This window comes from Perna viridis, chromosome 9 (assembly GCF_037379345.1).
Source record: "Perna viridis isolate PV_CMFRI_1.1 ecotype Kerala chromosome 9, ASM3737934v1, whole genome shotgun sequence".
NCBI classification, from domain to species: Eukaryota; Metazoa; Mollusca; class Bivalvia; order Mytilida; family Mytilidae; genus Perna; species Perna viridis.
Genome location: NC_142453.1, coordinates 7,692,684 through 7,702,181, shown reverse-complemented (window position 1 = coordinate 7,702,181; position 9,498 = coordinate 7,692,684). Strand labels below are relative to the sequence as shown.

At 36.0% G+C, this 9,498-nt stretch overlaps 1 pseudogene; it reads left to right on the top strand.

Annotated features, from left to right (window-relative positions):
• Nucleotides 1-447: 447 nt before the first annotated feature.
• LOC148606527 (uncharacterized) lies at nt 448-8,929 on the top strand (annotated as a pseudogene).
• Nucleotides 8,930-9,498: the final 569 nt, after the last annotated feature.

Here is a 9,498-nt window from a genome sequence, read left to right as displayed (position 1 = left end):
TTTTTGTGAGCCTCTTGTTTTTAATATTATTGAGTACAAAAAATTATTTGTTTCTTTACATTTCACAGGGAGTCCAGTTATGGATATGGAGAAAGAAATTATTTCCTTCTTAAAGACAAGAGGCCATACTGATGACCAAATTAAAGTCTTGATTGATAATAAGTTGGTAAGTGCAAATGAGGTGCCATAGCAATGAGGGGTGAACAGTTGGGCCCTTTCACCCTTCTCCCTCTACTCCTCTTCTCCCTTTCCTTCCCTTCTCAAAATTCTGCACTTTTCTCCCACTATCATATCATAAGCTATATGAAAAGCATGGTTTATCTACAAAAAAATTACATCCACTTCAGAATTAAAATAATGCATGTATTCATGGTTTTTACCCTTGTTTTCTTAAATTTTATGAAGCTTCAAATGGTTATAAACATTATTGGCAGGGGCATCGTGGATCAATATCCTTGATAGAGATGATTGGATATTTCAAAGATCCAGGAATATGTGACATTCCTCTATCATTTACAAGAGTTCTACCAAATGGAGAAACTGAAAAGGCAGAAGATTCAGGTGGTGTATTAAGAGACTTATTAAGTGAGTTTTGGCAGTTGTTTTACGAGAACATACTCTTGGGAGAACAGTTAAAGTACTAACACTACGCCATGACTTTGGTGAAGAAGAACGGAAATCAGTTGCACGTATATTGGTATATGGGTTCAGAAAAACTGGATACTGGCCTATTCAGATATCAAAACATTTCTTTCACAATGTCTGTTGGGTCATAAAACTTGTCAGATGGAAGAGCTTATGAATGACTTTTATAATTTTGTATCTGTACCAGATAAAGAATTTTTGTTAAAGCATGTTCAAACTTTTCAGAAATAGACATGGATGATTTAATTGAGGAATTGGAGATTCATGAGTGCAAGAAAATTCCATAAAATGACACTTATAAAGTTATCCTGCAAGAAATATCCCACAAAGAGATATTACAATCACCAAGGTTTGTGATAGATTGTTGGAAAGATGTTTTTGCTAATAACTACATAAGATTAAAATGAATTGATCTAAATGATATTTATGGACAGTTAGAACCAACCAATAAAAAGGTAGTACAGATTCTCCAGTTTACAGAACCAATGGATGCACAATCATCAGAAGTACCTAATTACCTGAAAAATATGTGAAGAACTTAAATCATGGAACATTGAAAAAATTCCTTAGGTTTTTTACTGGATCAGATCTGTTTATAAGTAAGTGTATTAAAGTGGAATTTGCAGTTATGCAGGGCCTACAAAGGAGGCCAATTGCTCACACATGCGGATGTATACTAAAGTTATCCAAAATATATGAAATTTTATGAATTTCCGTTCAGAATTTGACAACATCCTAAGCGAGAACTTTTGAATGATGGATATTGTGTAAACATATCATCACTTGGTGTTCATCATCATGTTGTTAAATGAGAATACATGATATTTGCAATGAAGATATTGCTTTTTTATACGACTCTTTTCTAAGCTAACTATTATCATGAGTATATTACCATTTTAATATCGTAATTGATAATTTTTCACAGTGTTTCCTTTACAAAAATCCAAGTGGTTGAGAAAACTTTACTTGACAAAATTAAACTCAGCTCAACATTATCTACAAATATGATCTCCTTATAAGAATTGTTCTTCTTTAACATCAGAATTGATGATTTTCATAGATTTAAAAAAAAACCTTACACTAGTTCGGGCTTAAGCTAAATAGCAAATGAGATGTTTTAAAAGACTTTGTGATCTTGTTAAATGTTTGATTTGTTTAGTGTGAACTCCAATTTCACTTTTATTTATTTGTTGTTTTATTTTACTTCTATATGGATAAAGAATACATTTGATTTGCAATAAAGACATTGTTGCAATAATGTCAATTATGAACTTGTAAACATAAATTTTATATTGAGTCTTAAAGCTAAAGCTAAATAGCAATGAAGTATCGGCAGACCAGATAAGACTTCCATCAATACATAAATATATATCAGATTGTACATTTGATTTGCAAATAAGACATTGTTCCAATAATGCTTAATTTTAATCTTGTTAACATGTATAAATTTTATATGGAGTCCTGTAGCTGAATCTAAATGGCAAATGAGGTAATACATGTATGTATCTGTAGACCAAGGTGTGACATTCCAGCTAATAGTTATGGAACATGCTTTATGATTTTGTTTTTTTATGTATATACTGCAATAACCTTGTCTGTCTGTCTGTCTGTCTGTCCGTTCGTTACAATTTCTACAGGAGAGAATGCTTAGTTATTTGGTATATTACTTTCTCATGATGACTTGTACCATGTCTCCCTTTTTTCAGGTTTGTTGCTAATACCTCCATTTTACCAATCTATTTTGTAATTTTTTTTATATCTGCATAATGTAAATTTTTGAAACAAACTAATCAGCTGCTATTGCAGGGAATACTTAGATATATGGTATATTGCTTTCTTATGATAATTTGTACCGTGTTCCTTTCAAAGCTTTGACTGAAATTGTTGAGTGGGGGTATCCTTAGCATGATGTAGGGTTCAACATCTTGTTTTAATTTTATGTGCCAAGAACACCCGATTATCAATAAAGACATTGTTTCATTTTAATGTTATTTTTATTGTACTCAAAACAATTTTGACTGTATAATGCATTCACCTTTTCTGTATATTTGTCTGACATGTAACAGCTTTGCATTTACATTTACCATGAGTCATGAGCAACCCCTGCAATTGAAAATAGTTTTGAGTTTAAAAGTGCATTAAAAGGCATTTCCCATTCCAAGGAGGCCTAAGGGTGTAGAAAACACTTTTTATACCCCTAAACTGAAGTTCAGGGTATGCCAGTTTTGTTCGTCAGTCCTTCTTTCTGTCTGTCTGTCTGTCCGAATTTACATTATCTGTTAGTCCTTCTAGGACGATGATAATAAGGGTGTTCTACATTTATGGTTTTTATATGTATATGACCACAGTCATAACCCACTGAACATGTGTAACAGGTAATGCATATTTCTGAGTTAAGTGTTTATTTTCTGTACCATCTTTTGTCAACTATCCGTTTTTAGATGGTGACGCCCACTTCTCACCATCCTGTTATATATTATATGGTGTTTACATATCACAATTGGTTCGATTTGCTTGTATTTCTAACAGTGTTTTAAATTTCAAAAAAGAGTGATCAATTGCAAGACAACCAAGATTCTAGCGGAAATCAAAAGACAAAGACCAGGAATGAAAAACAGAGAAACACAACAAAGAACAGAATGTGACAAAAATAATACATACAAAGTAACATCAGTAAATGAGCTCCTATGTATGGACTGAAGATGTATCGTGATTCACCACCCGCATTGGAAGAATTGGGATTGATATTACATACGGTGAGGGTATAACTTTTGCGGCTTTAAACTGGTCTGGAGCTGGCATGTCAGTTAACTGCTAGTAGTCATTTTCTTTTACATTTGTATCACGTTTAAACAGTTGAAACTGTTTTAACAAGGGATTCGGGCGTTTTTGAACTGATGTAAGTTCGTTTATTTGTGTAAGATTTTTCCACAGTGATTAGATTTTACAGGGAGAGGGTTATGTTCTCGGCAGATTACTTTGACACCACTGCATTTTGAAGTGATTTCAATTTTAAAATTCTATTGCAGAACTCGAGATTGAGGACTTTAAGGCTAAAACACCTGACTGTTCTTGCAAAAACTCTCCATTCAAAAATGGTTCTTTGGGTCACGTCGTTCCGGGAGATTTAACCATAATTGAAAACGAATCTCTGAGTAAAATCCTTTCTAAAGGTCCCAAATACCGTGAACCACGCTCCATAAATTGGAATTATAACTTTTAAGTTTTTATGGATGCCGTGGAGGACTACGCAAGAAAATGGAGAAAACGAGAACACGAAGACATTGATTAGAATTCTGTCAGAGTGGTTAAAGGCCGTGAGGGCTTTAATTTTGAAACGAATGAAAGTTTTAAGTAGGCCAATGAGTGCCAATGCTACATCAGTTTTCAGAGACCCCAATGTAGCAAAAACATTGTCTACTATACATGACAAATATGTTGTCGTACCAGCAGATAAGCCCAAAACAGCATTGTGTTTGTCTGCAAAATGTTTTACATCCAATTTTTATTATAAGAGGTAGACGTAGAAAATAATAGCAGTGATAAGACCTATACTGCTACCACACTCTCCAAAGAAGAAATTGTGGAAAACCATAAATCTGTGCTATCCTCTTTTGGTCCTCTACCAAGGACGATGATTGTGATTTACCGTCTATGTAATGGATTCCTAACTCCACAAAAATCAATACAAACAAGGTTACATAGCTGGAATTGCAAAATGTACCACCAAATCTCTTTCAAAATTTTTAACGTCTATACTCTGCAGCTGTCAAAGAGGGTCTGCAGTCCTACCACAACACTTGTTACTCCCGTAGTGGTATCAATTCAATGTGGATCCTGAAAAAAAAATTCGAAAGATCTTTTAGAGACAATCAGTTCAAGACTATTATCAGAATATAATAGCATTAAAACCTATAATTTTTCAACACGGTATACTTCTATTCCCCATACTCAGTTAAAATCCCTTCTTAAAACATTATACATCGATGTTTTTCCAAAAAAAATGGTACACCTGGATATATTATATAGTTCTTGGTAGAGATTCCTCATACTTTGTGAAAAATAATTCCAAATCATCTTCCAAATATGCAGAAGAAGATATTTACAAAATGCTGTAATTTTTAATCGACAACATATTTGTCCAGTGTGGTGGACGCGTTTTTAAAAAAAAACGGTCGGCATTCCAATGGGATCAAATTATGCTTTTCTACTTGCTGACCCATTTCTTTACTCTTATGTGACTTTATAGCTGATCCTATCCGAAAGAAAGAATATCGTTTAGCTAGATCCTTTAATCTCAGATGACGTATTATCTTTAAACAATCCTAATATCGGGGATTTGATACATCGCATCTACCCCAAAGAACGTGAGATAAAGGATACAACAGACACTGTGAGGTCAGCCTCATATCTTGACCTACGCTTAGAAATCGATGGTAACGGAAAACTGTTGACCAAACTTTACAACAAACCTGATGACTTTTCATTCATGATTGTCAACTTTCCTTTCATCTGTGGCAACATCCCTACAGCACCTGCGAGTTGCTCATTTGTTTTTGTTACTTTGTATGTATGATTTTAGTTACTTTGTGTTCTTTGTTGTATGTGTCTGTTTTCCATGTGTGGTATTTGTCCCTGGATTACACTCTGTTGATTACCGCTATTACCTTGGTTCTTTTGATTACTCTTTCAATACTGCCAGTTAACTCAGAACATAATGTTTATCTTTTTAGTAGCCTTCATCTTTATTATTCTGTTTTTAAAATGTCAAAAAAGGATTTTGACCCCTATTTTCAGTTACGATGGCCATGTTCGGCCCGTGTTCTGAAGGTGAACAATATTACCCTCCATCAGAATTTTGCATAATTCAACTGTTTTTGGGTTATTTGCACAAAAATATGTATATTGACCCCTATGTGCTATTTTAAGTAACAGGGGCCATGTTTTTTCACAAATCAAAAATCCAAACTGTCATTTTGTGCAAGATACCCTAAGAAACAATCATACATACTTTCATTGAAGTCTTGGAGCTTTTTTTCTGAGGAGAAGATTTTTGAAAGTAATAACATCAAAAAACAGCAAAGGAAAACGTCCAAAAAGGATAAATCCAACATGGGTCAACATATTTTCACTACAATTAGACCACATATAGATCTCATCATGCTGAACACTTTTACTTCGTCAGAGGTTGATTGAACTTAACGGTTTTTGAGATACATACAAAACAACTGCTCTCTGACCCATATGTTTATTTTTAATAACGGATCAAAATCCGAAGGCCGTTTTGTGTAGGATACCCTGAAAATGACAAAAAATGAAGAAAGAGATTTTTAGGGTGTGGCCCCATTCAGGCCTCCTGTAGACTAAAATGTCAAACGGTATTTTAAACTGGTCAAAACTCACAACACAGAATTTTATAAGAAACGTATTAAAAAAAAGAATCGTTAAAATTGAATAAAAATTAAACCTTCTACATCATTTTAAATAAAGACATAATTTACCCCTTTTGTCCCCCTTTTTGCAAATGTTAAACGGTAGGGGCCAGTGACCCATAAAATACACAGCTGCCGCTAGAAGCAATGAACAATATATTAAAATTTCATTTAGTTCACTACATCTAAAGTTATCGCATAAAAAAACTAACTACGACAACGACGACGACATCCTCATTGCATAATAGGACCGATTTTTTTCCCCGGTCGTATAAATTCAACAAATCTAGGTTTATTTGACATCTTTTGCTTTTCATAAAATTTAAAATGCCAATGGCATAATTGAAATCAGATTGACTGATTTTGCAACGAAGAGTAAAGTCCTATTATTACCCCCACAATTAAGTTGAAGCTGCGATCACATCTAGTATTACTAACAATCGCGCAGAATGAATTTGAACAAGGTCTCTAAAACCATGTGTTTAGAAGAAAGTGTGAATGATGGAGAGACAGATGGAAGCAGACTTTTGGCATCCCATTTTCGTTGCACTATGCATCGGGAATAAAAGGAAGCAATTTGACCTAAGATGAGAACAAAACGGCATATATATCAGATCATCAAATAATCTTTTATAATTGCGTTGATTACAAGTCATGTAGAAAGCAATTCCTAAGGTTTGAGTACAGAAGTAAGACTTCGTCGATTGTTGCTGGCAAAGTCCAGCTGTTCTCTTCCATGTAAATAAGGCAGAGCTCTAAGATATCTTCATCACAAAATCTCTGGAAAAATGCATTCGGTTTTACAGACATATATTTTAACTTGTTCAACTTCAAATAGATACCGTCGAGTCCCATAGGAGGCAGGAAGCATGTACATGACCATTGAACGTCCGTGAAGATAATTTTGGTCTTTGGTAGGGCGAATACGATGTGTGTTCCATGTAGTCATTGTATTGTCCAAATCTGCCTGTAAGGTTAAATTAATATTTATTAAATACACATATGAATGTACATCTACTGTCTACTTTACTTCGAACTGTCAGTATTAAATGGCTAAGTGAAAGACAAATAAAAAGGAAAAAGTAACATAAAACCCTATTCAACCTTGCAAATGGTATCACATACTATTATTGGACGAGTCACATTCAATCTATTATCATTTGGTTCCTTATCAAATACCGAAAGAAGCTTGCACTTTGACCATTAATACTAACTCTTACCTACTCTTATATTAATCCCAACCCCTAGACCCATACTTGTACTAATCCTATTCTGAGCATTAACTTTTACGTATTTGCTCTGGCGGCGAAAATAAGTCTCCATTTTCCTGTTTAATCATGAAAATTTCGCTTGCAAAATACGACGAAATAAACATACTAATTTTGTACAAAACAAGAAATATTCGTTACACATATGCTTTGCTAGTTACCTGAATTTTGAAAGTAAGTTCATATGAAGAGGGGGCAAGCAGCAAAACTGTAATATATATCTGTCTAGAATTCCAAAGTCAAAAAGACCCTAATCTGCTTAGGCTCCTAATTTATCAATCCAAATCTGGCAACATTGTCTTCTGAAATATTCCAGAACATATCTATTCTTTGATTTGCCATACTTCTGCCATAAATGAATGATTTTTCCTCTCTCAAAAAATTTTGCATTTCTGCTACATGTCCGTTTTCTGTGCCTCGGTCGCCTCGCACATGGTTTGGGCACCCTTTTCTGGAATCAGCTTCTTCCATATAGTAGCCTGCAACTACTAGTGGATTACTGCTGGTTGTATACGCGTGTAACGAAATTACCTGCCTGGAGAACCTATCGATACAGCCGTTAATGCACAGTCCATATCTTTTTAACTTGTCATAAGATTTTGTTTGTTTGTTTGTTGGGGTTTAACGTCCGAGCAGCAATATTTCAGCTATATTCAGACAATGAACATGAAATGGATGATAAAATGAACATGAAATAAAAAAAAGGATGGGTCACAAGGATAATAGGGTCGACAAATTTTGATTGCCACTTGAAAAAGGGGGGATGGGTAAGGTCGGGCAATTTAGCCTCCTGTGGCGGAGCGCAAAGTTTCCTACTCCTATCGAATACCACAGCAGGGCTCTTTAACGTGCGAGGAACGTGGCATCTTTCCCAACACGGTGCACCACTATGGTTTGCGGTCAGGTTTTCCATATTATAGCCTGACAACCCCAGCATGTAACACGCCAGGGGTACCCCATTCAACCACCTGGGGCACACATCCCAGTTACTCTGTGGGCAGAGCGCCCTAGCCCCCGATAAGGGTTCTGAGCACTATTTAGTCGCCTTTTACGACAAGCTTAGCGCTGCTGCAGGCCTATTCTTTTAACACCCGGACCTGCAGGGGTCCTTTCCAGAAAGAAGATCCAGACTACAAACTTCATCAATAGTTTGCTGATACTAAAGTTCCAGAGAGAGACTCATGTTCTAGCCTAGTCCAGCTACAAGACAGTATTGGCAACTGGGACAACCTCATACTGAAAGATGGTGTAATTTATCAAAAATGGAGAAACAACACCAATGATCAAGAACACTTACAACTCCTGTTTTCTTTTGTCTATAGAAAAGAGATTCTTATAGCTTCCCACAATAACTTATATGCTGGTCACATGGGAATAAAGAAAACGAAAGGGAAGATGAAGAACTTCTTCACATGGCACAATATGGGCAAAGACATTCGAATACACCTAGACCAATGTGAGGTATGCAGAAAAGTGAAAGGAGAAAAATTAAAACCAGCACTTGTCGATTATAGAGTTGGTGGCCGCGGAAGGTTGTCAAAGCCAAGGGGTGGTGTTGAGAATGGGTTCTCAACATCATTTTAAATGCCTTTTTCGGCGTGCGTCTCAAACAGCCTCTGACAACTAAAGTCAAACTCCAACCTTCACGACGGGTTTACCAACTTGTGGACCTGGTCAGGCCATTTCGACTAACAGGAGAAGGGGCGAAGGCGAGTCACTGGCACCTTAAAACCAGATAGCCTCGGGTAGATGGGGCTCGTAAACCTTGGAGGGTAGCCCATCTAGGAGAAGAAAAACTCTGATCTAAAACCTCCGCTGCATTGCGGCTACACCCTTCGACAAGGAAAGGCTTCAGGAGACAACCTCGAGGAAAATCCAGAACTAGGAATCTGTAACTTCCTTCTTGTACTCCAGGATCAGAACTTCAGTTCAGAAGCTAAGGATGAGGAAATCCCGACAGACAACTGAAGACGGAGGTGTTGGGTGATATAGCGCACTCGAACAGACCACAACACCACGCACAAACAGCCAAAATGACACTTGAAACCATTCTCCGTAATATAACGGACCAACAACAAACTACCACAACCTGAAAGAGCTATTTATTCCATCAGGAGCCTTAAAACTGCCATACAGTGGATACCTTCACATTG